Source organism: Oncorhynchus masou, chromosome 28, assembly GCF_036934945.1.
Source record: "Oncorhynchus masou masou isolate Uvic2021 chromosome 28, UVic_Omas_1.1, whole genome shotgun sequence".
Classification (NCBI taxonomy): Eukaryota; Metazoa; Chordata; class Actinopteri; order Salmoniformes; family Salmonidae; genus Oncorhynchus; species Oncorhynchus masou.
The window spans coordinates 84,218,635-84,234,659 of NC_088239.1; positions in this window are offsets into that span (position 1 = coordinate 84,218,635).

A 16,025-nucleotide genomic window follows, 5' to 3' on the forward strand; every position below is an offset into this window, starting at 1 on the left:
ACTGAGCGTATAGGAACATCAGGTAGCCTGGCAGGTTGGACCAGCAACCGAAAGGCTGTTGGATCGAATCCCTGAGCTGATAAGGTACAAAACAAATCTGTCGTTCAGAACAAGGCAGTTCGCCCACTGTTTCCCCGGGTGTCGGTGACGTGGATGTCGATTAAGGCTCTATGAATCAGAAGTGTTGGGTTAAATGCAGGAAGACACATTTCAGTTGAATGCATTCAGTTGTACAACTGACTAGGTATCCCATTTTTCCTAATAACTGAGTTGAAACCCCCCTTTTGCTCTCAGAACAGCCTCAATTTGTTGGAGCATGATCTCTACAAGGTGTCTAAAGCGTTCCCCAGGGATTCTGGCCCATGTTGACTTGCTTCCGTTGAAACAATGATTTATCAATGACCCAAGACAAAGCTCAGTTAATCCCAACCATTGTGACAATGAGTCGTCATAATGCTGCATCAAATGTACATTATCCCCGGGGCGTTGGCAGACACAATGTAAGTAACTTAATTTCTGTCCCCATAATTACCCTGAATACCTCTGTTGATCCTACAGTTACTGTATGCAACAATCATGAGCCTATAAACCAGAGTTACACTGTTAGCACTGAGGCGGTGTGCAGTAGTAGGAAGCTCCCCTGCACTAACAGCTCCAATATAAATAATAATGAGGAAGTCAACTTCTGTTCAGCGTCCAAGTAAAGCATTAAAAACAATCAAGCAACCCAGAAAATTGCTAAAAAATAGCCCATATTAACTTAAGCAGCCTAAGAAGCAAGGTTCATGAAGTCAATAACTTGCTTGTAAACAGATGACATTCGTATTCTGACTATCTCTGAAACTCACTTAGATATTACCTTTGATGACACAGTGGTAGCAATACATGGTTATAACATCTACAGAAAAAACAGAAATGCCAGTGGTGGAGGTGTTGCTGTCTATATTCAGAACCACATTCATGTGCTAACAGTCAGTATCTGGATAATATGTGTGAAATGCTTGATCATGTAATGCGATATCAACAGAGAAGTATATTAACTGGGTGATTTAAATATTGACTGGCTCTCATTTAGCTGCTCACTCAAGAAAAAAATTCAAACTGTAACCTGGTTCAGGTTGTCAGTCAACCTACCAGGGTAGTTACAAACAGCACAGGAATTAAATCATCAACATGTATTGATCACATCTTTACTAATGATGCAGAACTTAGCTTGAAAACAGTTTCCAAATCCATTGGATGTAGAGATGACAATATCGTAACCATATCTAGGAAAACCAAAGTTCCAGAGACTGGGCCTAATATAGTGTATAGGAGGTCATACAATAAGATTTGAAGCGATTCATATGTTGACGATGTAAGGAATATTTGCTGCTCTGTGGTGTGTAATGAGGAGCAACCAGACGCTGCACTTGACATATGTATTAAACTACTTAATCCAGTTACTAATAAGACTGCTCCCATTAAGAAAATGACTGTAAAAACTGTTAAATCCCCTGTGGATTGATGAGGAATTTAAAAAAATGTATGGTTGAGAGGGATGAGGCAAAAGAAATGGCAGTCTGGCAGCTCAACTGCAAACATACTGAAAATTAGGAAATCATGTGACGAAACTAAAGAAAAATAAACTATACTATGAAACAAAAATGAATCATGTAAAGAATGATAGTAAAAAGCTTTGGAGCACCTGAAATGACATTTTGGGGAAAAAGGCAAACTCGGCTTCATCAATCATTGAATCAAATGTCTCATTCATCACAAAACCCACTGATATTGCCAACTACTTTGCCAGCAACAAACGCTGACGCAACACATCCAAGTATATCGGACCAAATTATGAAAGATGTTGTACTTTTGAATTCCGCAAAGTAAGTATGGAAGAGGGTTGAACAAATTATTCTTGTCTATCAACAATGACAAGCCACCGGGGTCTGACAGTCTGGATGGAAAATTACTGAGGATAATATCAGACGATATTGCAACTCCTATTTGCCACATCTTCAATCTAAGCCTATTAGAGAGTGTGTGCCCTCAGGCCTGGAGGGAAGCAAAAATAATTCCGCTACCCAAGAATAGTAAAGCCCCCTTTACTGGCTCAAATAGCCGACCAATCAGCCTGTTACCAACCATTAGTAAACAAATTGATAACAGACTGTCAGCATGCTTGTAGGGAAGGACATTAAACAATCACAGCACTTACACAAATGACTGATGATTGACTGAGAGAAATTGATGATAAAATGATTGTGGGGCTGTTTTGTTAGACTTTAGTGCAGCTTTTGACATCGATCATAGTCTGCTGCTGGAAAAACAAATGTGTTATGGCTTTATACCTCCTGCTATAATGTGGATAAAGAGTTACTTGTCTAACAGAACACAGAGGGTGTTCTTTAATATAATCCAGTTAGAATCAGGAATTCCCCAGGGTAGCTGTTTAGGCCCCTTTACTAAAGACATGCCAAGACATGTTGCGAAGAAACAGAATAAATAGATAATTTATTCTGGTATAGACCCTATGTAGCTTGTAGCCTCAGGGCCCGGACAGCTTGCTGTCATCGACAGAAAAATTAATTCCCAAGTTTATCAAGACATTTGACAGGAGAATGTCCGCCAATTGAAGCTCAACAGAAGTTGGGTGAAGTAACAGGACAACGACCTAAAACACAGACGTAAATCAACAACAGAATGGCTTCAACAGAAGAAAATACTCCTGGAGTGGGCCAGTCAAAGTCCTGACCTTAACCCGATTGAGATGCTGTGGCATGACCTTGAGAGCGGTTCACAACAGACATCCTAAGAATATTGTTGAACTGAAACAGTTTTGTAAAGAGTTTATTGCTGCCAAAGGAGGGTCAACCAGTTATTAAATCCAAGGGTTCACTTACTTTTTCCACCCTACACAGCAATTGTTTACACGGTGTGATCAAAAAAAGGCATGAAAACAAAAAATTGTTTGTTTGTTATTCGTTTTTGTGTTTGTCGGTTGGTGTGACTTAGATGAAGATCAGATCAAATTTGATGACCAATTTATGCAAAAATCCAGGTAATTCCAAAGGGTTCACATACTTTATCATGCCACTGTACATACTGTATTCTTTACAATCTACTGCATCTTGCCTATTCCACTCGGTCATCGCTCGTCCATAAATTTATATGTACATATTCTTATTCCATCCCTTTACTTAGATTTGTGTGTATAAGGTAGTTGTTGTGGAATTGTTAGATTACTTGTTAGATACTTCTGCACTGAACCAGAATCACAAGCATTTTGTATTAACATCTGCTAACCATGTGTATGTGACCAATAAAATTAGACTTGATTTGATTTCAGACAATAGGAGGCATATAATACTACATAGAGCCGTGACTACATGGAACTCTATTCCACAGCACTACATAGAGCCATGACTACATGGAACTCTATTCCACATCAGGTAACTGATGCAGCAGTAGAATCAGATTTAATAAACAGGTAAAAATACACCTGATGGAACAACGGGGACTGTGAAGAGACACACACCAAGGTACAGACACATGCATATGCACACATTAATACTTTTTTTCCCCACTGTATATACATATAAATATAAATAAATAAATATATCGTAAAAAAAATAATAGTGGGGCAAAAAAGTATTTAGTCAGCCACCAATTGTGCAAGTACTCCCACTGAAAAAGATGAGAGAGGCCTGTAATTTTCATCATAGGTACACTTCAACTATGACAGACAAAATGAGAGAAAAAAATTCCAGAAAATCACATTGTAGGATTTTTTTATTAATTTATTTGCAAATTTTAGTGGAAAATAAGTATTTGGTCAATAACAAAAGTTTATCTCGATACTTTGTTATATACCCTTGGTTGGCAATGACAGAGGTCAAACGTTTTCTGTAAGTCTTCACAAGGTTTTCACACACTGTTGCTGGTATTTTGGCCCATTCCTCCATGCACATCTCCTCTAGAGCAGTGATGTTTTGGGGCTGTTGCTGGGCAACACGGACTTTCAACCCCCTCCAAAAATTTTCTATGGGGTTGAGATCTGGAGACTGGCTAGGCCACTCCAGGACCTTGAAATGCTTCTTACGAAGCCACTTCTTTGTTTCCCGGGCGGTGTGTTTGGGATCTTTGTCATGCTGAAAGACCCAGCCACGTTTCATCTTCAATGCCCTTGCTGATGGAAGGAGGTTTTCACTCAAAATCTCACGATACATGGCCCCATTCATTCATTCCTTTACACGGATCAGTCGTCCTGGTCCCTTTGCAGAAAAACGGCCCCAAAGCATGATGTTTCCACCCCCATGCTTCACAGTAGGTATGGTGTTCCTTGGATGCAACTCCAAACACAATTGAGTTTTTACCAAGAAGTTCTATTTTGGTTTCATCTGACCATATGACATTCTCCCAATCTTCTTCTGGATCATCCAAATGCTCTCTAGCAAACTTCAGACGGGCCTGGACATGTACTGGCTTAAGCAGGGGGACACGTCTGGCACTGCAGGATTTGAGTCCCTGGCGGCATAGTGTGTTACTGATGGTAGGCTTTGTTACTTTGGTCACAGCTCTCTGCAGGTCATTCACTAGGTCCCCCAGTGTGGTTCTGGGATTTTTGCTCACCGTTCTTGTGATCATTTTGACCCCACGGGGTGAGATCTTGCGTGGAACCCCAGATCGAGGGAGATTATCAGTGGTCTTGTATGTCTTCCATTTCCTAATAATTGCTCCCACAGTTGATTTCTTCAAACCAAGCACCCTGTCGTTCTCAACTAACATCAAGGCGGTGGCCCGTTCCTGTAGGTTCATGCTCTACAACATCCGCAGAGTACGCCCCTGCCTCACACAGGAAGCGGCGCAGGTCCTAATCCAGGCACTTGTCATCTCCCGTCTGGATTACTGCAACTCGCTGTTGGCTGGGCTCCCTGCCTGTGCCATTAAACCCCTACAACTCATCCAGAACGCCGCAGCCCGTCTGGTGTTCAACCTTCCCAAGTTCTCTCACGTCACCCCGCTCCTCCGCTCTCTCCACTGGCTTCCAGTTGAAGCTCGCATCCGCTACAAGACCATGGTGCTTGCCTACGGAGCTGTGAGGGGAACGGCACCGCAGTACCTCCAGGCTCTGATCAGGCCCTACACCCAAACAAGGGCACTGCGTTCATCCACCTCTGGCCTGCTCGCCTCCCTACCACTGAGGAAGTACAGTTCCCGCTCAGCCCAGTCAAAACTGTTCGCTGCTCTGGCCCCCCAATGGTGGAACAAACTCCCTCACGACGCCAGGACAGCGGAGTCAATCACCACCTTCCGGAGACACCTGAAACCCCACCTCTTCAAGGAATACCTAGGATAGGATAAAGCAATCCTTCTCACCCCCCTTAAATGATTTAGATGCACTATTGTAAAGTGGCTGTTCCACTGATGTCAGAAGGTGAATTCACCAATTTGTAAGTCGCTCTGGATAAGAGTGTCTGCTAAACTATTGCAGATTCAGTCTTCCCAGCCCGACACAGGTCTACAATTTTGTTTCTGGTGTCCTTTGACAGCTCTTTGGTCTTGGCCACAGTGGAGTTTGGAGTGTGACTGTTTGATAGCCTTTCTTCTTCAAGATCCCTTTTACCCTGTACAAATCTCCCACTTGATGACCACCTAAGCACCTGTCACGTGGGACTAGGTGTGTGTGCAGGAATCAGACGCCACAGAGAGAGAGGTACGGAGTAAAGTGCTTTATTATTGCACACCAAACTGATAAGCCCAATACAATACAGGGCGCAGGACACTATACCAGACAACCCAAAACCACAGGGTGTCCAGTATAGAAAACAAAATACACCACGACCTAATATGTACACACGTAACAAAAGACAATCCCGCACAAAACAAGGGCGGGTCAAACTACTACCTATAGGGAAGCTAATTAAACCAAAATACACACAGGTGAAACTAATAAGACAAAAGCAACAGACAAACGAAAAAGGGATCGGTAGCGGCTAGTAGGACGGTGACGACGACCGAGCACCACCCGAACAGGCAGGGGAGCCAACTTCGGCGGAAGTCGTGACAGCATCTCCCAGACCATCACATTGCCTCCACCAACTTCCGACTTCAACTGTGTGTGTATGTGTACAGTATATATATAAACTCAGCAAAAAAAAGAAACGTCCCTTATTCAGGACCCTGTCTTTCAAAGATAATTTGTAAAAAAATCCAAATAACTTCACAGATCTTCATTGTAAAGGGTTTAAACACCGTTTCCCATGCTTGTTCAATGAACATGCACCTGTGGAACGGTCGTTAGGACACTAACAGCTTACAGACGGTAGGCAATTAAGGTCACAGTTATGAAAACTTAGAACACTAAAGAGGTCTTTCTACTGACTCTAAAAAACACCAAAAGAAAGCCCAGGATCCCTGCTCATCTGCGTGAACGTGCCTTAGGCATGCTACAAAGAGGCATGAGGACTGCAGATGTGGCCAGGGCAATAAATTGCAATATACGTACTGTGAGACGCCTAAGACAGCGCTACAGGGAGACAGAACGGACAGCTGATCATCCTCGCAGTGGCAGACCACGTTTAACAACACCTGCACAGGATTGATACATCCGAACATCACACCTGCGGGACAAGTAAAGGATGGCAACAACATCTGCCCAAGTTACACCAGGAACGCACAATCTTTGCATCAGTGCTCAGACTGTCCGCAATAGGCTGAGAGAGGCTGGACTGAGGGCTTGTAGGCCTGTTGTAAGGCCGGTCCTCACCAGACATCCCCGGAAACAAAGTCGTCTATAGGCACAAACCCACCATCGCTGCACCAGACAGGACTGGCAAAGAGTGCTCTTCACTGACGAGTCGCTGTTTTGTCTCACTAGGGGTGATGGTCGGATTCGCGTTTATCATTGAAGGATTGAGCGTTCCACCGAGGCCTGTACTCTGGAGCGGGATCGATTTGGAGGTGGAGGGTCCATCATGGTCTGGGGCGGTGTGTCACAGCATCATCGGACTGAGCTTGTTGTCATTGAGGACAATCTCAACACTGTGTGTTACAGGGAAGACATCCTCCTCCTTCGTGTGGTACACTTCCTGCAGGCTCATCTTGACATGACACTCTAGTATGACAATTCCACCAGTCATACTGCTCGTTCTGTGCGTGATTTCCTGCAAGACAGGAATGTCAGTGTTCTGCCATGGCCAGCGAAGAGCCCGGATCTCAATCCCATTGAGCATGTCTGAGACCTGTTGGATCGGAGGGTGAGGGCTAGGGCCATTCCTCCCAGAAATATCCAGGAACTTGCAGGTGCCTTGGTGGAAGAGTGGGGTAACATCCCACAGCAAGAACTGGCAAATCTGGTGCAGTCCATGAGGAGGAGATGCACTGCAGTACTTACTGCAGCTGGTGGCCACACCAGATACTGACTGCTACTTTTGATTTTGACCCCACCTTTGTTCAGGGACACATCATTCCATTTCTGTTAGTCACGTGTCTGTGGAACTTGTTCAGTTTATGTCTCAGTTGTTGAATCTTGTTATGTTCATACAAATATTTGTTACACATGTTATGTTTGCTGACAATAAACACTTTAATCAGGGACACTTAAATCCGTTTTTACCAGTATGTTAAATGTGCAGCCAGAGTAAGACAAAGTTCTCCCTCGCCCTCTGGCAAATCTGGCCACAGTTCTATCCTCCTGATTCCTGCTTACAAGCTATAACTAAAGCAGGAAGCATCAGTGACTTGCTCAATAAATCATTGGTCAGATGACACAGATACTAAGCTACAGGACTTGCTAGCACAGACTGGAATATGTCCCAGGGGTCTTCAGATGGCATTGAGGAGTACACCACATCAGTCACTGGCTTCGTCAATAAGTGCATCGATGACGTCGTCCCAACAGTGAATGTACGTACATACCCCAACCAGATGCCATGGATTACAGGCGACCTATGCACTGAGCTAAAGGGTAGAGCTGCCACTTTCAAGGAGTGGGACTCTAACCCGGACGCTTATAAGAAATCTCACTATGCCCTGCGACGAACCAGCAAATAGACAAAACGTCAATACAGGACTAAGATTATATTGTACTACACCGGCTCCGACACTCGTCGGATACGGCAAGGCTTGCAAACTATTATAGACTACAAGGCGAAGCACAGCTGCGAGCTGCCCAGTGACACAATCCCACGAGATGATTTAAATTACTTCTGTGCTCGCTTCGAGGCAAGCAACATTGAAGCATGCATGAGAGCATCAGTTGTTCAGGACGACTGTGTGATCACGCTCTCTGTAGCCGATGTGAGTAAGACCTTTAAACAGGTCAACATTCACGCCGCAGGGCCAGATGGATTACCAGGATGTGTATTGAAAGCATGTGCGGACCAACTGCCAAGTCTCTTCACTGACATTTTCAACCTCTCCCTGACCGAGCCTGACCGAGTCTGTAATACCTACATGTTTCAAGCAGACCACCATAGTCCCTGTTCCCAAGAACACCAAGGTAAAATGACTACCAACCTGTAGCACTCACGTAGTCATGAAGTGCTTTGAAAGGCTGGTCATGGCTCACATCAACACCATTATCCCAGAAACCCTAGACCCACTACAATTTGCATACCGCCCCAACAGATCCACAGATGATGCAATATCTATTGCACTCCACACTGCCCTTTCCCACCTGGACAAAATGAACACATATGTGAGAATGCTATTTATTGACTACAGCTCAGCGTTCAACACTATAGTGCCTTCAAACTCCTCAGGAAGCTAAGGACCCTGGGACTAAACACCTCCCTCTGCAACTGGATCCTGGACTTCCTGACGGGCCGCCCCCCAGGTGGTAAGGATAGGTAACAACACATTTGCCACGCTGATCCTCAACACTGGGGCCCCTCAGGGGTGTGTACTCAGCCCCTCCTGTACTCCCTGTTCACTTATGACTGCACGGTCAGGAACGACTCCAACACCATCATTAAGTTTGCTGACGACACAACAGTGGTAGGCCTGATCACTGACATTGATGAGACAGCCTATAGGGAGGAAGTCAGAGACATTGCAGTCTGGTGCCAGGACAACAACCTTTCCCTCAACATGATCAAGACAAAGGAGATGATTGTGGACTACTGGAAAAGGAGGACTGAGCACGCCCCCATTCTCACCGACAGGGCTGCAGTGGAGGAGGTTGAGAGCTTCAAGTTCCTTGTGAAGAGGACGTCAAAGCCTATTCCCCCTCAGGAGACTGAAAAAATTTGGCATGGGTCCTAAGATCCTCAACCAGTTCTACAGCTGCACCATCGAGAGCATCCTGACCGGTTGCATCACTGCCTGGTATGGCAACTGCTCGGCCTCCGACCGCAAGGCACTACAAAGGGTATGGCGTACGGGCCGAGTATGTCACTTGGGCCAAGCTGCCATCTAGGACCTCAACACCAAGCAGTGTGAGAGGAACGACCTAAAAAATTGTTTAAAAACTCCAGCCTAGTCATAGACTGTTCTGTCTACTACTTCGCGGCAAGAGGTACTGGAGCGCCAAGTATAGGTCCAAATGGCTTCTTAACAGCTTCTACCCGTAACACCCTGTATATAGCCTCCACATTGACTCTGTACCGTAACACCCTGTATATAGCCTCCACATTGACTCTGTACCGGTACACCCTGTATATAGCCTCCACATTGACTCTGTACCGGTACCCCCTGTATATAGCCTCCACATTGACTCTGTACCGGTACCCCTGTATATAGCCTCCACATTGACTCTGTACCGTAACACCCTGTATATAGCCTCCACATTGACTCTGTACTGTAACACCCTGTATATAGCCTCCACATTGACTCTGTACCGGTACCCCCTGTATATAGCCTCCACATTGACTCTGTACCGGTATCCCCTGTATATAGCCTCCACATTGACTCTGTACCGGTACCCCCTGCATATAGCCTCCACACTGACTCTGTACCTCACTCTGTACCTCTGCCTCACTACTGTTATTTTAGTTATTTTAATTTTATTTTACTGCTGCTTTTTACGCATCTATTTTTCACTTATTTTTCATAAAACTGCATTGTTGGTTAAGGGCTTGTAAGTAATTTCACTGTGAGGTCTACTACACCTATTGTATTCAGTATTTCACTGTAAGGTCTACTACACCTATTGTATTCAGCATTTCACTGTAAGGTCTACAACACCTGTTGTATTCAGCATTTCACTGTCAGGTCTACTACACCTGTTGTATTCAGCATTTCACTGTGAGGTCTACTACACCTGTTGTATTCAGCATTTCACTGTAAGGTCTACTACACCTATTGTATTCAGCATTTCACTGTGAGGTCTACTACACCTGTTGTATTCAGCATTTCACTGTAAGGTCGACTACACCTGTTGTATTCAGCATTTCACTGTGAGGTCTACTACACCTGTTGTATTCAGCATTTCACTGTGAGGTCTACTACACCTGTTGTATTCAGCATTTCACTGTGAGGTCTACTACACCTGTTGAATTCAGCATTTCACTGGAAGGTCGACTACACCTGTTGTATTCAGCATTTCACTGTGAGGTCTACTACACCTGTTGTATTCAGCATTTCACTGTAAGGTCTACTACACCTGTTGTATTCAGCATTTCACTGTGAGGTCTACTACACCTGTTGTATTCAGCATTTCACTGTAAGGTCTACAACACCTGTTGTATTCAGCATTTCACTGTCAGGTCTACTACACCTGTTGTATTCAGCATTTCACTGTGAGGTCTACTACACCTGTTGTGTTCAGCATTTCACTGTGAGGTCTACTACACCTGTTGTATTCAGCATTTCACTGTAAGGTCTACTACACCTGTTGTATTCAGCATTTCACTGTAAGGTCTACTACACCTGTTGTATTCAGCATTTCACTGTAAGGTCTACTACACCTGTTGTATTCAGCATTTCACTGTAAGGTCTACTACACCTGTTGTATTCAGCATTTCACTGTAAGGTCTACTACACCTGTTGTATTCAGCATTTCACTGTAAGGTCTACCTACAACTGTTGTATTCAGCATTTCACTGTGAAGTCTACCTACAACTGTTGTATTCAGCATTTCACTGTGAGGTCTACTACACCTGTTGTATTCAGCATTTCACTGTAAGGTCTACCTACAACTGTTGTATTCAGCATTTCACTGTGAGGTATACTACACCTGTTGTATTCAGCATTTCACTGTGAGGTCTACTACACCTGTTGTATTCAGCATTTCACTGTGAGGTCTACCTACACCTGTTGTATTCAGCATTTCACTGTAAGGTCTACTACACCTGTTGTATTCAGCATTTCACTGTGCGGTCTACTACACCTGTTGTATTCAGCATTTCACTGTAAGGTCTACTACACCTGTTGTATTCAGCATTTCACTGTCAGGTCTACTACACCTGTTGTATTCAGCATTTCACTGTGAGGTCTACTACAACTGTTGTATTCAGCATTTCACTGTGAGGTCTACTACACCTGTTGTATTCAGCTTTTCACTGTAAGGTCTACCTACAACTGTTGTATTCAGCATTTCACTGTGAGGTCTACCACACCTGTTGTATTCAGCATTTCACTGTGAGGTCTACTACACCTGTTGTATTCAGCATTTCACTGTAAGGTCTACCTACAACTGTTGTATTCAGCATTTCACTGTAAGGTCTACTACACCTGTTGTATTCAGCATTTCACTGTAAGGTCTACTACACCTGTTGTATTCAGCATTTCACTGTGAGGTCTACTACACCTGTTGTATTCAGCATTTCACTGTGAGGTCTACTACACCTGTTGTATTCAGCATTTCACTGTGAGGTCTACTACACCTGTTGTATTCAGCATTTCACTGTGAGGTCTACTACACCTGTTGTATTCAGCATTTCACTGTAAGGTCTACTACACCTGTTGTATTCAGCATTTCACTGTGAGGTCTACTACATCTGTTGTATTCAGCATTTCACTGTGAGGTCTACTACACCTGTTGTATTCAGCATTTCACTGTGAGGTCTACTACACCTGTTGTATTCAGCATTTCACTGTGAGGTCTACTACACCTGTTGTATTCAGCATTTCACTGGAAGGTCTACTACACCTGTTGTATTCAGCATTTCACTGTAAGGTCTACTACACCTGTTGTATTCAGCATTTCACTGGAAGGTCTACTACACCTGTTGTATTCAGCATTTCACTGTAAGGTCTACTACACCTGTTGTATTCAGCATTTCACTGTGAGGTCTACTACACCTGTTGTATTCAGCATTTCACTGTGAGGTCTACTACACCTGTTGTGTTGATGTATTCGGCGCAGGTGACAAATAGTCAGGTGACAAAAATAATTTGTTTTGATTTGTTTTGTTTTGTTTCCATTATAATCCACGTTATTGTATAAATTGATTTTCATTTCATTCAACAAAATGATTTCTTCTTTCTACATTTCATCGCATCCAAACTTTCGAAAGTGCCTTTTTCCTGTCTGCTTTTTCCATGAAGTGAAACATTTTTTAAAAGATTTTCTGCCCTGGAAATGAACCTAGTTTTTCCCTCCGACCTCCGACCTCAGTGGCACCTGTGCAAACCACTGTACCATCTGCTTGGCTCTCCCTCCTTTCCAAACGCACACGCAGGCACACACGCAGGCAAACACACACACACATACACACACACACACACACACACACACACACACACACACACACACACACACACACACACACACACACACACACACACACACACACACACACACACACACACACTAGGGATAAACTAAACTATCGCCATCAAAAAAACTAAAGTAGTGAGAGTGGGCTGACCAGCCAGACCACCATTTGGAATGACAACAGCCTATTACAGAAGATGCCTGTGGTCAGTGCCTCTCAGCAGGAGGTCAGTGGAGGGGAATGTGGTGTAATCCAATCCCTGAGACCCGGCTCTGTTATGATCCCACTACAATCCCAGGACGCTATCAAAGGGTATTAACTCTGGTTTACTGTTCTGTTCCGTTCTCCTGCTTTTCTCACTGCTCTCGCTTTCTCTTTCTCTCTTTATCTCTCTCCTTCTCCCTCTCACTCACTCTCCATGTCTCTCCCTCTGTGTTTCCCACTCACTCATTCTCTCTCTGCAGTTCCATTCTTCCATAGGTTTTTTTGCAAAACATTGTTTTTAAGCTGTATGTGTTTATATAATGAATTATTCCTAATGACACCCCTATTATATATATATATAAATATATATATATATAAATATATATATATTACCACAATGTCCAGATTTAAAATGCATTCCCCTCCTCTTTTTTTCTCTTTCTCTCTTTTGCTCTCTCTCTCTCTCTCCCCCCCTCTCTCTCTCTACCTCTCTTTCTCACTCTCTCTGTCTCTCTCTCTCTTTACCTCTCTCTCTCTCTCTCTCCCCCCCTCTCTCTCTCTACCTCTCTTTCTCACTCTCTCTGTCTCTCTCTCTTTACCTCACTCTCTGTCTCGCTAACTCTCTCTCTCAGTTCCATTCGAAGGGCTTTATTGGCATGAGAAACAAATGTTTACATTGCCAAAGCAAGTTAAATAGATAATAAACAAAAGTGAAATAAGCAACCAGAAATGAACAGTAAATATTACACTCACAAAAGTTTCAAACGAATAGAGACATTTCAAATGTTATATTATGGCTATTTACAGTCTCTCTCTTTCTCTTTCTCTCCCCCCCGTCTCTCTCTCTCTGTCTCTCTCTCTCTCTCTCTCTGTATCTCTCTCTCTCTTTCTCTCTCTCTCTCGAACAGCTTGGTACTTTTTAGCTGGTTACAGCACGGTGTGTACTCATCACTGATTAGCTAGAATAGTTTTCTCTTTTTACACCTGCTACTTCCACAATGCTCCTCTTAAACCTCCGGCAGACAATCAGTCAACATCCTGTCTTCAGTACTTGTGGAATGTGTTCTATTCTGAGAAAGTGTCTTGGACGTGCATAATAAATATTATTGATTTACATTAATATATCCACAATAAAGAGGCTGTTCTAGGTTACACTCCTCACTATAACCCTTTTCAGGATTTAACATAGATAAACCTATTTTTTATTTTAAAGCAAGTCTCTGACTGTTGTTGAGTGAAATAACTTACTACTACATTTTTTATCCTCGGAATGAAACACCTTTTACATGTTATAGAAATTTTCAAAATTATAAAGAATATTAGGACCATTTAAATGAATAGCTAAGACTATGCATGTTATGACTATAGCCAGGCTTAGGAATTAGTACAAAAATACTAATACTAATTAGTACAAAAATACTGATGCTTATTTCATCCCTTTATAATGGTATGATACCCTAATGTTACCCGTGTAATACCAGTGACCTACTAAAGCCCAGCACACATTCTAATAAGCACAGGTTCAGTACAGCTCTTTGATTAAATCCCTCATCCTCCACGCAACCGCCCCAGCTCAGTGGTCAGTCAGTCTGCGTGTCACAAATGCCACCCTCTTCCCTATATAGTGCACTACTTTTGACCAGGGCCCATAAGGCTAGAACACTATCTAAGAAATAGGGTGCCATTGAGTCAAACAATCATGGGACACTCTTACTGACAGTTGTTGGCTGCTTTGTGTTATGTATTGTTGTCTCTATCTTCTTGACCTTTGTGTGTTTTGATGTGTGTTTTGTCCTATATTTATATTGTATGTATTTTTAATCCCAGGTCTCTGTCCCCGCAGGAGGCCTTTTGCCTTTCGGTAGGACGTCATTGTAAATAAGAATATTTGTTCTTAACTGACTTGCCTACTTAAATAAAGTAAAAAAAAAAGAAAATACAAGTTGAGATGCATATAGTGTCTTTGTGATAAGAGTGAAGATGGGCCTAACACTAACACTAGAACAAATCTCTCCAAAATCAAATATTACACGGTAATAAGTGATAAATAATTGTGATAAGGTGGTAAGTGATAATCACGATAATGACAATTATGATAAGTGACAATCACGATAATGATAATTGTGATAAATGATAATCATGATAATGACAATTGTGATAAATGATAAGCATGATAATGGCAATTGCGATATGGTGATACGTGATAATCACGATAATGGCAATTGTGATAAGCAATAATCACGATAATGATAATTGTGATACACGATAATCACGATAATGATAATTGCGATGAGTGATAATCATGATAATGATAATTGTGATACGTGCAAATCATGATAATGACAATTGCGATAAGTGATACTCGTGATAATGATAACTGCGATACGGTGGTAAGTGATAATCACGATAATGATAATTGTGATAAGTAATAATCATGATAATTGTGATAAGGTGGTAAGTGATAATTATGATAATGATAATCGTGATAAGGGATATATCACAAAACAAACGTGATATCAACACCACCATTGTTTTTTTTTTCTTTTTGCCCCCTCGTAAAACGTAGCTGTCAACAAAACATAGTTTTCAAGCACTGATGATAAAACCTGATATCTTCTCTTGAAAAGAGAGGAGCTCTTGCTCTCTGGATACATTGAAATGGCACCCTATAGTCCAAATATAGTGCACTACATTTGACCAGGGCCAGCACAGAGCTCTCATCAAAAGCAGTGCACTATACAGAGACGAGGATAACATTTAGGATGTGAGATGCACACTAGATTCTACATGCGACCTCCCTGCTACTGGCTTATCAGCTTAGTGTGAGTCCTCAGCATCTTCTTGATAAGAAGCTGAAAGCTATTGCTTTTTAAACATTATATGGTTACTCTTTCATATACTCTGAAGATAATTTGATTTTCTGTTTCTTGTTTGTCTAAATGAAGGAGTTCAATTTAAATAAAAGCAGTATCAACACAGTTATTTGTTTAAAGCAATACACCTCATAAATATACAAAAACTGCTGGGGAACAAAAGTAAGGTTAGCTATGTGTGATGAGGAGAGGAAACAAAACACTGCCTACTACACATCTCTCAGACAAATACAGCATTTATAAAGATACATTTATTTAAAGACGCATTTATAAAGAAAAAAATATTATCCGTCTTCAAAACATT